At 34.2% G+C, this 16,494-nt stretch overlaps 1 protein-coding gene and 1 long non-coding RNA gene across 2 annotated transcripts in view; one reads left to right on the top strand and one right to left on the bottom strand.

The window, feature by feature from the left end:
- The window catches only part of LOC149807455 (pyrokinin-1 receptor-like), a 132,459-nt gene that overhangs the window by 53,986 nt on the left and 61,979 nt on the right, over positions 1 to 16,494 (top strand). The gene's annotated exons all lie outside the window — the stretch shown is intronic.
- On the bottom strand, positions 7,436 to 14,642 carry LOC149807456 (uncharacterized). Its single transcript, XR_016415491.1, has 3 exons — positions 14,590 to 14,642; positions 11,879 to 11,959; positions 7,436 to 7,995 (listed from the first exon to the last, which is right to left on the bottom strand). It is a non-coding gene; the product is annotated as an uncharacterized LOC149807456 (long non-coding RNA).

Genomic DNA, 16,494 nt, shown 5'->3' with positions numbered 1-16,494 from the left:
TCTATAAACATGTACTCGTTGCTCCAAAAATATCACGAATACAGAGACTTGCACGATAGATCAATGATTGTAAATTTAATCAAATGTATGCTACATAAGTATAATGTTCTGTGGTAAATCTGAATTAGCTACATGAGATTATTCTCCAACATTTGACTGTTCAATATTTTCCAGTTTCTTTTAGGATAAGTCTCAGGTTAACATCCTTTAAAATAAATCTTCAGATATAAAAGTCATATTTTAGCTCTCTCTCTCTCTCTCTCTCTCTGAACCTTTTTTGTTGTATTTCCTTATTTTGTCTTCACTTCCTAGTTCTAAGATAAGTCTCGGTATGAAATATTGTCTATCATTATCAGTGTGTGTGTGTGTGTGTGTGTGTCAAAGAGAGAGAGGGAGAGAGAGAAAAGACAATAAGGTGTAAGGTGTATGTGATATAGATGATAACTAGATTTGTCAACTACCGTGCATCGAAATTTAGAAATTGCATTTCTCACAACATTATAGACAAAATCAAGCAATCTATACATGTCTTCATCGTTTTTTAAAAGACGTTATAAAATTGAATCTTATCAAATATACTTTTTTAAGCTGATTAGTGTCTGGTCCAAGTTAGTTTTTTTTTTAAATCTCGCAAATACTACTTAGCTATCAAAGTTAAATTATTCTCTCACTACAAGATATAAATCACACAGCTTTAATATGAAAATATTCAACTAGATACTTTCAAATATACGAGCATTGTTTATGTAGCACGGCAAATAACGAGAATCTGTGTCATACTTAATGACATAGAAAACCTTTAGATTAATCTGAACGACTGTGCCAAACACAAAAAAAAAACAAAGCATTTCACTACAGCGTTATGATTTTGCTTGTAACTTTCAACGACGTGAGTTGTACATTTCTGGCACTTGAGCCATGATTACCAGATGCTAACTCGTATTTACGCAATACTAGGTCCTAATTACGAGATAAAACGTTGTTGTCTGGATGTGGCTCTTACCGCCTTTTGTAAGTTATCTATTTTTTTCTTCATAATTGTTCCCGTAACTGGGCTGGTCATAGGGGCGACAGGTATGACTTTACGACAATCCCTTTCCGTGTTCCACTGTTCTCCGCTGCTCACTGAGGCTTTGCAAAGCCCGCGCCTTTCCACTCCTTGATGTTATCTTCCAACTTCTTCTTCTGCCTGCGTTCGTTTTCTCTTTCCTCTCAAAGTGCCTTTAGGATTGTCTTTGATAGTCAAGATAAGCATGATACGTGACCATACTATATTAGTTAGCATTGTTTTTAACGATGTTGAACAGATCTTCATATGGTCAAATTGCACCTTTGATTCTACTGCGCACCTCATCACCAAAGACATGGTCTATGTATGAGATTTTCAGGATCATTCGGTAACATCTCAACTCTAAATGTAACAGGATTTGACCTGAATGGATGCTTGGATTAAATGACAGCACAACACAATGTGATGAAAGATAGACGTTTAAATGAATTAATAAAAAAGGTATATAATCTATAAATACACTGTGATTCTTTCAACCTCTAAACACAGGGCTCATTCAATTGCTTTACACAAACATTCACAAATAGGAAAACAAAAATTGATTCATATATTCTCATGTCTGAAGGTAAGATTAATGTAATCTAACGTAATGAAAGTAAGATTCAAATAAGCTCATGTAATGAAAGTAACTCATTTGTGCTCAAATGAAACAACATAATCAGTTGAAATAAACATATGACTCGTGACGCAGTCCTTTGTACATCTGTATAACTCATACATATTTGTAAAAACTTGCAAACGTGTCCTTTGTCAAACCACACAGTTCTCCTGAATTCTTGGGTTGGCCCACACATGTATTGGCCACACACCCTTCATGGATCCACCGTGCGCACAAGTTTAAAAATCAGCGGTTCCGTCCTTGAATGGCCTTGATGGTTACGCCAGCTTCCATCCCCATACCGACATACAGACGGCCAGACCGATAGCCTGATATACCCGCACACACATACGCACAGACAGCTACAATAAAACCAAACTGGTCATAATAACAGGTACGGAATTAAAATCTATAGATGCATGCTACTAAATTAAACTCTTAATAGCAACTTGTAACAATTCAAAAGTTCACAACGTTTCAAATCCGCGTAGTGGTAAAGGCAACATTTCACGCTACAACATTAAAAACTGAATATGCTTCACATATCAAATAAAATAAAAATGTCCATATCTAACATGCACACAGGAATATGGACATGACGAGAGAGCGCATAAGCTTGATTCTTGGACCCAAGCGAGATGATGTTGTCCTTCCAAATAGGCTTCATCCTAGCCAGTGCAGATGTTGTCTTCGCAATCCATGAAAGAACCTCAAGCTTTGAACATTCATCCTAGGTTATAATACCTAGATACTAGATGTTTGTCACTTTGCCCAGCTTCTGTCTTTTCCACGCTGATCTAGTTCACCTCCTGCTACTGCCCTCATTCTTTCAAGGCACCCTGTCTGACTCCAGTCGTTGCAATTGACGAGACTGGCGCTAATCGCCTTGTCATACAGGTTTGTTATGTAGCATATTGCTTTTGCGTTTATGTTGTATGGTGACCCACATGGCTATATGCCATACCCTATCGAAAGTCTCATTGAAGTCAAAGAAGACGTGATCGAGGTCCTGTTGATGCTGATGACATTTTTCATAGAGGATTATACGATTGAAGATTTGTTCTATAGTGCTAAGTCCTGCTCTGAAACCTGCCTGCACTTCAGTAGTGTGCTATGTTTGTAGTTTCCTTGTGATGAGGATTGTCTTAAGGATAAATTTGCTTGGGTTTCTGATGTGGATGACTGTTCTGTAGTTCTGGCAAAGCTTTTTAGGACGAAAAGGTGATCATATACTGGGACCATGGGGTGGGCCGTTCTCATGTTTTCTCCTGCTTGAGCAAGTTCTGATGTACATTATCTATCCCAGCTGACTTTCCCTTTTGTAGTGCCTTTACCCCTACCTTTTTCCTGAGGAACTGGTCGTCAACATTTGTTGTGGTCAGTGGGACGTTCAGTACAACATAGTCTCCATAAGTCTCCTGGTTGTAAAGCTCTGAAAAGTAGTCCGTCCATTTGTTAATAAACTCATGATATTCTGTGAGACTCTTACTTTACTGTTATTCAGGTTAAGGCTTTTCTTGACTTCCTTCAATGGTCCTCTGATTATCTTTCCTTCTCTCGTTTTAAGCTCTTCTTAATCCTGTTGTTAATCTCGTTGTATTTTTCTGCTCCTTCATGGTCTTCTCGCTTCCTCTTCCGTTTTCTCCTCACATCACCGAGGTCGAGGATATCTGCTCTAACCCCGGACTTCTTTATCCTACGATGTTCACCACCCTATTTGACCCATAAATAGGAAGGCTCCTGCAGGTGGGAGTGTCTTAAATCTTCCCTTGCAAGTATTATCTTTGATTGCAACAGTATACAATAGAAAAACAATCTAATATGATATAAGGTGTGTCCGTCTGTGTTCGGTTGAGTGTATGCTTATGAAAATCACTTTTGCGTTATAGTATTCATCCGTTCTAGCCCTATAAATTGCCAATGTAGTCTAAATAGTCCAGATTGTCCAAATAGTTTGAGTTGTCTAAATAGTTAAAATTGTCTAAATTGTCGAAATAGTCAAAATTGTCTAAATTGTCGAAATAGTCAAACATTATCTAAATAACCAAAATTGTCAAAACTGTCTAGTAAAAAAAAATTTAAACTGTCTAAATAATAACAATAGTCTAAATAGTCAAATTTGTCCAAATTGTCTAAATAGTCTAAATTGTCTAAATAGTATAACTAGTCAAACATTTTCTCAATAGTCAATATTGTCTGACCTTTTCTGCTTCCATACATTTGCCTGTATATTTGTAACACTGCGCGATCGTCGCGTTAGGCGAGAGCTGGTGTCAGGACTAGTGGTCAAAGGTACAGATATAAGGGAGTGCAAAGTAGGCTTGGTTGACATTATGGAACTACTAATTCAGCGGGGTAGCAGTCTCGAAGTTGGGGAACATTGATACTGTATACAGTACTTCGAGACAGAACCACACACTGTAAAATCTGCGTGGAATTTATCCTTGACAATCAAGAATTAAGCACGTTGTGCACTTGGTTACCTAGTGCACAATTTTTTTAATATTTTCTCAAGTGTTAATATTGGTATCAATGAAAAATGCCCTATGCAGCAAATTCTTTGACTGCTTTAGCCGCATGCATAGTTTGTTTGGCTTAGTATATGTCTGTACATAACTCTTAAGGTGGATATAATTACTTGTTATTTTAGCCGAGTTCTATAAAATTAATTCGTGTCAGTCTGGTATATATGTCATACATACTTTTGAAGGCCGCATTATCTTATTTTCGATATTATTTTCGGTATGTGTGTATTAAAAAAATTACTAGGGAAATCGAAAATGTTAAGCCTCTCGGTCTGGCAACAGCAATGAATTACCACATGAACGACTTTGGGGCAGCTGTGACGTAAGATGGGAAAATATCATTGAAGTTATTAGTATATGCCGGAATCTGGGTTTGGATTTTTTTCGGCACGTGGTTTTTCGTATATCTGTTTATCCGCTTCTCTGTTTTAAATCAGGAACATTCAAATCATAGATTAGGAATTTTGTAAGGTTCCACTCATTACGAATTATGGTTTTGACTCTTACAAATTTGCATGGCTTCAAGGAAGAAAATTAAATAGTTAAAATGAAACAGCTAATATTTCGGAGTAGATTGCAAAAGAATCAGTATCTGCACTCACTGCATACAAATTATTCAAACTGCTTCAACAAAATTCAGTCAGTGCTTTTACATACATTTAAAGAAAGCGCTCATTTGGATTGTTTCATGTTCATCAGGTGAATATTGCTGATTCATGGTCAGATCCTGGTCATGACCTTTTATATGGTAATGCTAAGTCGATGTTATGACCTTTTCCATTGTAATGTTTGCAACTAGGTGTTATGACCTTTTGTATTGTAATGTTTGAAACTAAATGTTATGACCTTTTGTAATGTAATGTTTGAAACTAGATGTTATGACCTTTTGGATTGTAATGTTTGCAACTAGATGTTATGACCTTTTGTATTGTAATGTTTGCAACTAGATGTTATGACCTTTTGTATTGTAACGTTTGAAACTAGATGTTATGACCTTTTGTAATGTAATGTTTGAAACTAGATGTTATGACCTTTTGGATTGTAATGTTTGCAACTAGATGTTATGACCTTTTGTATTGTAATGTTTTCAACTAGATGGTATGACCTTTTGTATTGTAATGTTTGAAACTAGATGTTATGACCTTTTGTAATGTAATGTTTGAAACTAGATGTTATGACCTTTTGGATTGTAATGTTTTCAACTACATGTTATGACCTTTTGTATTGTCTCTATTTAAACACACATAGAAGCTCGACTCTGACCGAAAAAGTGAGGTAAATTGCCAAGTTATTTCTGAATCGACAATTGTGTGAAAGAGACAAAAACGTTTCCGTGTGAATTTGCCAAAGTTCAACTTGTAAAAAGAAACAAGCTGGATACATTAAATTATTAACTATGACTGTCATGTCATATTCACTGTACCTCTACGCCCATCATATACTGCCTTCCTTCATAATGGAGTTTTTATGTTGGCAAGATATAACAGCCCCGAGATCAGCAGTTTTACAAGATTTTGTGAGCATCGTTATGTGTGGAGCGCAGTACTGATTGTGGAGATCTGATGGACACCGAAAAAACGTGAATAGTTTGGTGACCTTTTGAAATTCTCATTATTCTTAATTTAGTAGTCAATCAGACGAAGCATTGCACTTCTTGTTAGGGCGAGTTATCATTCATGGTGGCTCTCCATAGATATTACGGTCTTCTGACAACGGTGGAGTTATTTGCATTTGCCTTGTATTTATACTTCATGTACCTCCTGCCTAAAGAGGCCACAGTCAGCTGTTCTAGCCAATAAAACTAGAAATCTTCCGATTCAGTCTATCTATATGAACATCCAGCCCTGTGAACCAAACAGATTCATTTCTAGAATCCGCACATAAAATTAATTTTATAGACACATCCAATAGTGCACATGTTCATTATCGTCGTTGGTGTAAATCTTTTAATTACATTCCAAACGATATAACCTCCCTGCTTCATAAAAGAGAAAGGAACAGTTCCAAAATTGATAAATAATGTTAGGTAGACTATGTTTGTGGTTAAAGCATATCTGATTTTTATTTTATAGTCTACACTAAAAAGTGGCTACGTAGTTTGACCCGCAGAGATAGATATTCGCTGTTTTGATGACATTTTGTCTAGATAGTAATTACTTATGAACACAATATTTCATTCATTGGAACTGGTTCTAAAATAGTATTAATATTACATATAAAAATAATCGAAGAACTTACAAACATAATTGAACAGTTTGTTTGGTTCTCATCCTTTTCTAAATTTTCAATACCGATAAAAAGGTTGTCATATGTCGACACTTCTAACTTTCACAATACCGAAGCATAATCCAACTTAAAATGCGTTTTTGGCAGAAGTCATTGAAAATCCCACTGATTAAGAAATGTGCATTAGCAGATCTTTAAAGAAAACTCGATAAAGGAACATCAAAGAACACGAAAGTGGTCTTGATTTGACATGTATTGCAACTATTTGAATGGTTTTCGAACTGAGCATTTCTTGAATCACTCACGGAGAGACTGTAGGCTAATTTGTCAATTTCTAATTCACAAAAATCTATCAATGATAATGATTTAAGAACGATATGTGGAAACAAGTGTTTCGAAAGCCAAATCCTCTCTCACACGGCAATAGAGATTATTCATTGGCGAAGATGAGCAGAATTTGCCATGTTGTATGGCTAGAGGTTTAGTCTACTTTCTGACAAATAGACGAAAATGTAAGCGACTACATTTCTATAATATACATTGTTTCTATTGCTGCTCCATATAATTAGTAACTAAATAGTTTTCAATTATTGAAAATCTATATATTTGAGAATTCGGTGGATCTCAGTCACATCTACATGCTGACATTACGGGAACGAACTTAAGCATTGAACGCATAACCAAGACAATATTTTTAGCGCATAGCCTCGTTCCAATGTTTATTTTGCTCCTAACAACTTCTATTCTGGTGAAGCTTTATAACTAATTAAAGAAACTGGGGGAGAAGAATGCAATGAACTTGTCAACATTATCAGATTCTTACAATTGTATTAATAAAATCTGCAAATTCATTCAGGTCGCTTCGGCAGAATACTGATCACATATTTACAAATTGCTGACACGGTGTTATATCACATATTTACAAATTGTTGATACGGTGGTATATTACATATTTACAAATTGCTGACACGGTGCAATATCACATACTTACAAATTGCTGTCACGTTGCTATATCACATACTTACAAATTGCTGACACGGTGCTATATCACATATTTACAAATTGCTGACACGGTGCTATATCACACATATTTGTGTAGATTGATATGTGCAGTTGCTTTACCTTTGGATTTAACTTTATTTCCTTTCAAGTTACACTTTGTCGTATTAGTAATGGTTATGGATGTAAAAACTTTATTTGGAAATACTGGGCATCTTAATGAGGTTTGTTGTGAAATGCATCGAAAGGCGTCATTACGTAGTGAGGGTCAAGGCAGTTAAAGGCGTCATGACGTAGTAAAGGTCATTGCAGATAAATGCGCCATTAGGTAGTAAAGGTCATGGAAGCTAAACGCTTCATTACGTAGTAAAGGGTTAAATGTTCAGTATGAATGCCCATAAATCTCAGCGTTTACTGGTGTAAATCAGATTACTGTATGATATATTTCCATATCATTATATCAACACGGATAAACAAATCTGTCAGGAGTTGGTGACAATTTGGGATCTCCCCCAACTCCTTATGTTTTTGGTCATCGTTATCTAGGAGATGGTCGACAATGGTGTTCTTGCACGGACCTAGTAAGCAATAAAATAAAATATGATATTAAGAGGTGGAATAACAGAGATTTGAGCACAGATATATAAAAGAATAATACGTGCCCCCGTATATAAAGTACAACAATGTAATCAACTACATAAACAAAATGACATTAAACATGGCATGTGAATAATTCCCTTTTCCTGAGAAACAGAGCTGCAAAATTTACGGGACATTCAAGAAGTTGTTCTGTTATACTGATAGAACAAATATCATTGTATAATTCGAGTGACTGATCGAACTCAGATTGCCGGAATGACACTATCGCCTGGTGCTTCCGTTCTTTTCCAATGTCACTGCCGGTGATAGGTCAGCGTTTCCGTTTCTCTCTCTCTCTCTCTCTCTCTCTCTCTCTCTCTCTCTCTCTCTTCTTCTTCTTCCGGGGTCATCACCTCAACTGTGGGGTTTTCCACTGTGCAACACAGGTAATTGAGCTGTTTTCTTTGCCTGTGCTTTGTTCGACTCCTCGCTTGCTTGTCATCAGAGAAATGCCTCTGTCTCTTCTCTGGACACGGATCTCTCAAAGTTCCAGACACCATTGTCATTTGGATGATTTATTTAACGAAAAGAGTACTATCTATTGATCTCGGAGCCCCTCAGACTTTTCCCCTTAGTAGAAAAAATTTGGACTGACTAATGTCACGAGAAAGATTATCTGAAAACACTGAATTCCTTCTAAGAACACACCCCACTCATTTAGCTTAGCCAATCTTAATTACCACGCCAAAAGAATTAATAATAATCCTTTATAGTCTGACTTTAGTAATAACTATTCTGGAAAGCATCACTTTATGACACCCTTTTCAGATGAAACCTGACTTCTTAACATTTTCTCTGGTTCGTCTCAACTCTTGTCATTTTACAGCTATTGACCTTATGTTAGCATTGTACTCTGTCTCGTTCAAACCGTTAATCGAACGATCCCAAATTAAAAATCAATTCATGCATCAGGGAAAACAGATTCCATCAATCGCTGTCAAAAATTTTTTGCGAGTCTAACCCATACGTCAAACTTTAATGTTTACGTGGCACGCTGAACCGAACAGAAAGTACTGTGAAATTATTCTACATAAACTATACTACAAAATAAAATGTTTGCACCCTTTCAAAATCATTCGGGAAAATAGCATATATTCCTGCAAGTGAGTCAGTAAATGCTTATTTAAAGATTCGCGTGATTAAAATGTATTTCATTATTTGAGAAAGATATTCATTTAGCTGTAAGATTCATTGATTAAAGAGAACTTTTTTTAGCAATGATGAGACCATTAATAATTCATTATTTTAAACTTGTATAATTTAAATTTTGTCCTGTTTTATTTGATAGAATAAAATATTTTAGACCTTTTGTATATCCAATACGTGATTTTCTTGAAGATAAATGTATTATTATTATTATTATTATTATTATTATTATTATTACTATTATTATCATCATCATTATTATTCGTATTGTTTTCATCACTGACCTTATATATTAATTCACCCCCACCCGCAGAATGAAGTTAATAATAATTTAGAAGTGATACCGTTTTAATTTCTAGAAGAACTCATGAAAGTAAGAATTGTTTTCCGTTGCTGATAATGTTACCTGTAATTAAGCTTGGTGATACTAGAATATTTGCTTCTCTTTCCTCCACATTTCTTGTTCTGTGGAGCCACTTCAAAAGTGTCTGCCATTATTCATGGCTCTATGCAGTTGTAACATACACTGCGTACATAAATACATGTTCTGAAGTGTAACTACAGATTATTTTATGCAGTGGAACTTGAGATAATTCAAATTTGTTATTCCCAAACAAGTCTATAAACTATATGTGAAGAACATAGTCTAATGGTTGAACAAACAAATAAACAGTCGTACAGATACTGCTTTCTACGTGTTAAAATGAATGTCAATCCATTAAATGGACTCTGCCGTTTTTCGTTTGATTCCTTTTTACCGTAATAATTATATGTCAGTGTTTTACTTTTTTTGTGTGTGGCATGAAGATTTGACCATCGTATCTTTATAGGAAGACAAGTATATTATAAAAAGGGGATGCTGAGAAAGATTCGATCTTATGAAGTCAAATGTTACCGGTTTACTTTGATCTTTATGGCACATTCACGTTGATGTTGTGTTGGCGAAAGTCAAAGTATATCATTTCTTGAAACACTTGACTCTTACATGTGCTGTTACCAGAGTCATCAGTTACTGTTACACTGATTTTGTAAATGTTTACAAATTTTCACATGGCGATGAACGATTAAGATAAGTGCAGACTTAAGACAGTGTTCACTCATAAGTATCTAACACGTTAATGTCTGCAACAGCAATCTAACCAATCATCATCAAGAATAAGATCAGACCTCATGGTCACGTCAAAAAATGCATCCATAACTTAACTCACCCTCACAAGGAAATATGTGACTTATATAAATGCCCTGTTGCAGAGAAAATTGCTTTTTATTGACCATAATATATTTATTTGTTTAAGTAAGCTGATAGTTCATTTAAATAACCAGTGAAACGGGATAATTAAGCAGTTTGTTAATCATGCTAGCAAATATACTGAACTTAATGTATGCACAAAAATCGTACTAAATGATTATATAATTTTAATATTTTTAGACTCGTATTCAATAAACACATGAAATACTTATTTTAAAAACTAGTTTCAGAAGTTGTACGTATTTTTCTTGCACATTAATAATTTTCACTATGGTATGTACCGTATATAACATGGCTTTAGAGTCGTACCTACATGTATTTCTATCTGATGATAATATAATTTGACTTTAAGAAGAAATTATTGCACATTTATTCTTCATGGGTCTAAATCTTCAATCACTGAATTACGACAACGTTAATGACCTACATTTCGGACAGAATGGGCTATTTATTTCAGAGGCCAAAAAAATAATTGTGTCACTTTGACGTAGACGTCAATGAAAGCGAAATAAACTCATTATATTCACACGTTTCTTTTAAGTAATTGTATCACTTTGCTATAGATCTTCAATGAAAGCAAAGTAATGTCACTATCCTGGTATGTTTCTTTACGATGGATCGAGAGGAACAACTGTACAACTTAATTAATGTTCCTTGCAGGTAAATCATTTGAACTATGATTATAAGTAATAAACAAAGATATGAACCTTAGCGAGCAAGTTTCCAACTGGTGCAAGCATAATTTCATACCATATTTTTCCACAAAAAGTGTCACTTTTATGCACACTTGAAACCTTCGTTGTGTTTTGATGTAAATATATGGCTAAACGCATGAGACAAAAGTCTTATCAAAAAAAAAAACACGTCAGTTTTGTGATGTTGATTCCGCAAAGTTGTAATATACTTCTTTCAAAAGAAGTTTTCTTCTGCTTGCTTATCTCAGTAATGATTGTCTTGCAACTTCACTGATAATAACTTTAGCCAACAGTTATAACAGAAGAATATATATGACAACTTGATAGATATACAGTAACAGTTATAACAGAAAAATGTACATGAAAACGGAATATAGTAACTTTTATAACAGAAGATGTAAATCGTGATTAGTTTTGACTACAGTCGATTGTATCGCCAGCAATTGAAATAAAACAATAATCAGGGTTGAAAATACGTGACTATCTTTCTTTCTGACAAACATATCTTGTAACCTGAATATAAGAGTAAAAGAAGGAATATCTGTATCATGTGACATAATTTTAAAGCAGACTGGTCTGCAGTTGACTTTAAATATGACAGAGGACTGGTCTGCTGTTGAGACTATACATATGACATACTTTCAGCACTCTGGTCTGCAGTTGACTATAAATATGAACTCAGACAAACATGTTTTACTATTATTGCAAAAAAGAGAACGTTGAGATATTTACCTTTTTATTAATATCGGACTTCCACAGTAACAAACCAGAATTCATTATGCAGTTTCACTGCTTCTTCTAGGCGCTTTTCGTCTGCGGATAAAGGACATTATGCTCAAACTCAATTAAAAACAAATATCAAAGAAAAGATATTTCATTGCTACAATACTCAAATATGGACCAGGTTTAACAATACAAGATGGAATCAAACTTTGTACAAAGAAATGTTAATCTGTGCATCTATTCCGTTAACAAGTGACCGTCAGACATGTCCAGACATGCAGTGTGAGTGTGTGTTTGTGTGATTTGGATTTTTAACGTAGCTGACATGCAGTGACCTTACTATTTGATTAATAATATTACAAATGTACATAGTAAAACAAATGCATCATGATGTAACACGAATTGAAATACACAGCGTTTGAAATAAAGAAATATTCAAGGGTCAAAATTCGTAACTAATTTTCTTTATAACGAGCAATTCGTGTGATCGAAACCTACGAATAAAATCGGTCTGCTACAAACTAATAAAAAACAATTCAGTACGCTATTTTATTTCTTACACGACATGCATTTCTTTTGCCGAAAAAAGTGAATTATAGCCAAGCAAAAAATAAAGAAAAATGTATTTCAGTGTTTTTACATTTGCTAGTAACTTTTAATAATATGAGATGGAGTCGAGACTTTACAAAAAATAATAAACTATTTATTCAGTCAGGCAGCAGCTGTCTACATGTATACGAAGCTTTCTGTTTGGTTTATCCTCCGATAACGATACAACCAAAGATTCTTGTTATTTAGAAACAAGGACTAGTTTGACATATTGGACGCTACAAGACCATGTGTTTTGTAAGTTACAGGTGGATATGGCAGCATTTGTAAAAAAAAAAAAACCTTTACACGACTCGACAAGTATTGTTTTATACAAAACTCTGTCCCTCATGTCCTTATAGTCTCCACACTATCATAAATTGTCTGGGATAAAAATGGTCTTTAAATAATGGGATTCTTTGCTCAGCTGTGATTTTTGTGGATGTGCCCCTCCCCTTTCCATATCTTTTTTTACTTTAATATTTTACTTAACAACGAAAAGGCATCAAACCGATCCTTTAATATTCATGATTAGTATTAATATTCATGATTAGTATTAATAGTCATAATTAGTATTAATAGTCATCATTAGTATTAATAGTCATCATTAGTATTAATAGTCATTATTAGTATTAATAGTCATAATTAGTATTAATAGTCATCATTAGTATTAATGGTCATCATTATTATTAATAGTCCTCATTATTATTAATAGTCATCATTATTATTAATAGTCGTCATTAGTATTAATAGTCATAATTAGTATTAATAGTCATCATTAGTATTAATAGTCATCATTAGTAGGAAAAGTGCAATTCTACACTTGAACGACATTGTATTTTTTGTTCCTTGGACTATCACAATGAATATCCTAGATTATCGTTGGGCCTTGGGTAAAAATTGTCTTGAAAGGATTTAATTCGTTGTCTTTTATGACTTTAAGATGGTTTTAATTTGCTTTCTCGCAAAAAGAACTCACTTTGGAAGGTATCATCACCCCATTCCGACAAGGCATTGTTTTAAATGTATTTCGTTGCCATTATTATACAAGGCAAAGGGGTTGTGCTCAGTTTCTACGATCCCCAAAATACATAAAACAAAGAATATAATTGGCATAGTATTAAAATGAGAGTGCGTAGGTTGATCTGAATTTATCAAGTGTTGTCTGGTAGTGTTGTACAGTTTACAGTTCGAAAGAAAATAGTTAGTTGTTTCATTTGATGCGAGGCAGTCACACAGTAAATTAATATTAATATGATTAGAATACAAATCTATCTTTATGGCAGAGCAATTACTTCTGAGCTTGGCACGACTAACATATATTTTCCTCTCGCCAATGAAGTAAGATGTTGGCACTCGCTCATTTCTCTTCAGTTGGTTTTTTAAATGTAAACAGGGATTGTGATTGTGTTTACAATTGTGGGATAGGTAGTTGCTTTGCTTATTTTCCGACAGTACAAAGTAATTCGTTGTGTATTGCAGACGACAGTACAAGTAATTCGTTGCGTATTGCAGACGACAGAAAATAATTCAAAATTACAGCTAGCTTATTGAGTTATATTTACCATGTACGCTTTGGGCAACAGTTGGTGAAACCAATTCGCTGAGAAAATCAGGTTTCAGATGATGAGCCATTTCATGAAAGGTAACTAATTAAAAAACTTGTCCACGTTATTTCAAAGGTTGCCAACCGCATTCTTTGAAGACACTCTCTGGCCTAGCACATAGTGTAAGACCCGTAGCAAGTCCTGCGGATTCTTTAAGGAGATTCTTTAGTTCAACAGTATCGATTTCCCTCCAATCACCCAAGAATGCATTATTTATATATAATTTCTTATTAATTACGTTTCGATTTGATTGTTTGATCACTATTTTTCAAGACACATTGTATAACAAAAGGATGATACAAAGGACTCGATTTTTTGCACTCAGGCATATGAGGTTTACTATGAGGTTTTATGGTACATTCTCCAAGAAGTTGTATTTGTGCAAGTCAATGTATATTGCTTCTAATCACACTTTATTTGCTCTTTCATGTGCTGTTGCCAGTGCTCCGTTCTTTTTAAACTGATGTTCCAAATATTTACAAATATTAACATGGTGATGAACGATTAAGATAAATGCATACTTACGATAATGTTCAGTCATAACAACTTCCGACATGTTAATGTTGTCTGGAAAAGCGATCGGAACAATCAACATGAAGTATGATAACATATATAATTGTTAGGTTAGAGGCATTTATACGTTTGCTGCAGGAGATAAACTGTTTCTCGTTCTCACAATGAAAATATGATTGAACTTGATGACCTGTAGAGTAATAATGGAAAAATGATTGAAATTGAGGACATGGGGAGTAACAATGGAAGTATGATTGAAATTGAGGACATGGGGAGTAACAATGGAAGTATGATTGAAATTGAGGACATGGGGAGTAACAATGGAAGTATGATTGAAATTGAGGACATGGGGAGTAACAATGGAAGTATGATTGAAATTGAGGACATGGTGAGTAACAATGGAAGTATGATTGAACCTGAGTATCTGTAAATTAAGAACGGAAATATTATTCAACTGTAGAGTAACAATGCAAAATACTAGTTAAATTGAGGACCTGACGTGTAACAATGGAAATATGATTTAAATTGAGGACATGTACAGTAATAATAAATATGATTTAAATTGAGGACATTTACAGTAATAATAAATATGATTTAAATTGAGGACATGTACATTAATAATAAATATGATTTAAATTGAGGACATGAAGAATAACACATTATTGTAATCAATCACAAGATAAATATGGCTTAAATAACCAATGGAAATACACTCGTGCTTGCTTACTGAGAACGATGTCAGTCTATTATTCAAATAAATGTCATTTTTGTTCCTTAAGCTATCGTAATCCATCCAGTATCGTCAGTGGACTTTGGGTGAAAATTGTCCTACAAGAACTAAATGGAATTCGTTGCTTTTTCTATTTCCTGGAGATTTTGATTGGCTTTTTTGCAAAAGAACTATCTTGGAAGTTTTCATCCACCCTTTTCGACGACTTGTTGTTTTGTTTGAAATAATTTTATTGTCATTATAAAAGAGGGCAAAGGGTTGGATTCCGGTTCTCTCGGATTAATGTATGTCCTCAAAAAATACAATACACACTTTATACTTGGCATGAAATTAATGCAGCATATATGAAGTCGGAATCAATAACAGGCACATGAAACAAAGACAAAGCACGCATGTGCAAAATATTGTAATAGTGAGACACCAAGCATATAAGTTCGCATATACACGGAAATACGTTTTATAGTTTCATCGAAATGAAAAATCTCCATTCAGTTTACAGGACATTATATTAAGATCAGACAGATGTAGAATAAGAAGGGACGAATGTTGACAAATGTTTGAAAAAACTCCGGAGAAGTAACTTTCAATATGTTTCTATTATTCTGTCACTTATAGACATAATATGTATATCTAGTCCAAATAACAGCAGGCCGATTTGAAATGAGAGCAACATCTAGGAATTTATCACAATGTCGTCTAAGAGTACATTTAAAAGGTTTAATTTTTTAATTGTTTAATTATTTAATTTGATGCGAGACTGATACACACCGGATTATCATTCATTTGGTAAGAATAGAAGCCCATCTTTAGAACAGAACAATAACTTTTAAGCCTTAAAATGATCACAGAAAATAATGTACATGCTATGTGAAAAGCATGAGTGATATGACCATTACGTCAGTTGGTATACAGTAAACTCACTTGTCTTAAACTTATATTGTAGCCATTACATTCAGTTATTCTGAGTGAAGAAACTTGAAGAAGAAAACAAAAATGATTTTTAAACCTATTTCCGTTATATAACTTAGTTACGCGATGGGGAAAGTATTTATCTCACTGTTAAAGATTGGCGTGACTTAAGCTATTTCCAAGATTGTAAAACATTTCATTTTACGCGAAGATTTATTAAATATGAGTGCAGTAGAAGCTGAAAATCCATATGGCAACCGATGACTGCGGAAAACGAG

Source organism: Sinohyriopsis cumingii, chromosome 1, assembly GCF_028554795.1.
Source record: "Sinohyriopsis cumingii isolate HCF-2022 chromosome 1, ASM2855479v2, whole genome shotgun sequence".
NCBI classification, from domain to species: Eukaryota; Metazoa; Mollusca; class Bivalvia; order Unionida; family Unionidae; genus Sinohyriopsis; species Sinohyriopsis cumingii.
Note: the sequence above shows the minus strand (reverse complement) of the source record. Positions and strands in the feature narration are given on the sequence as shown.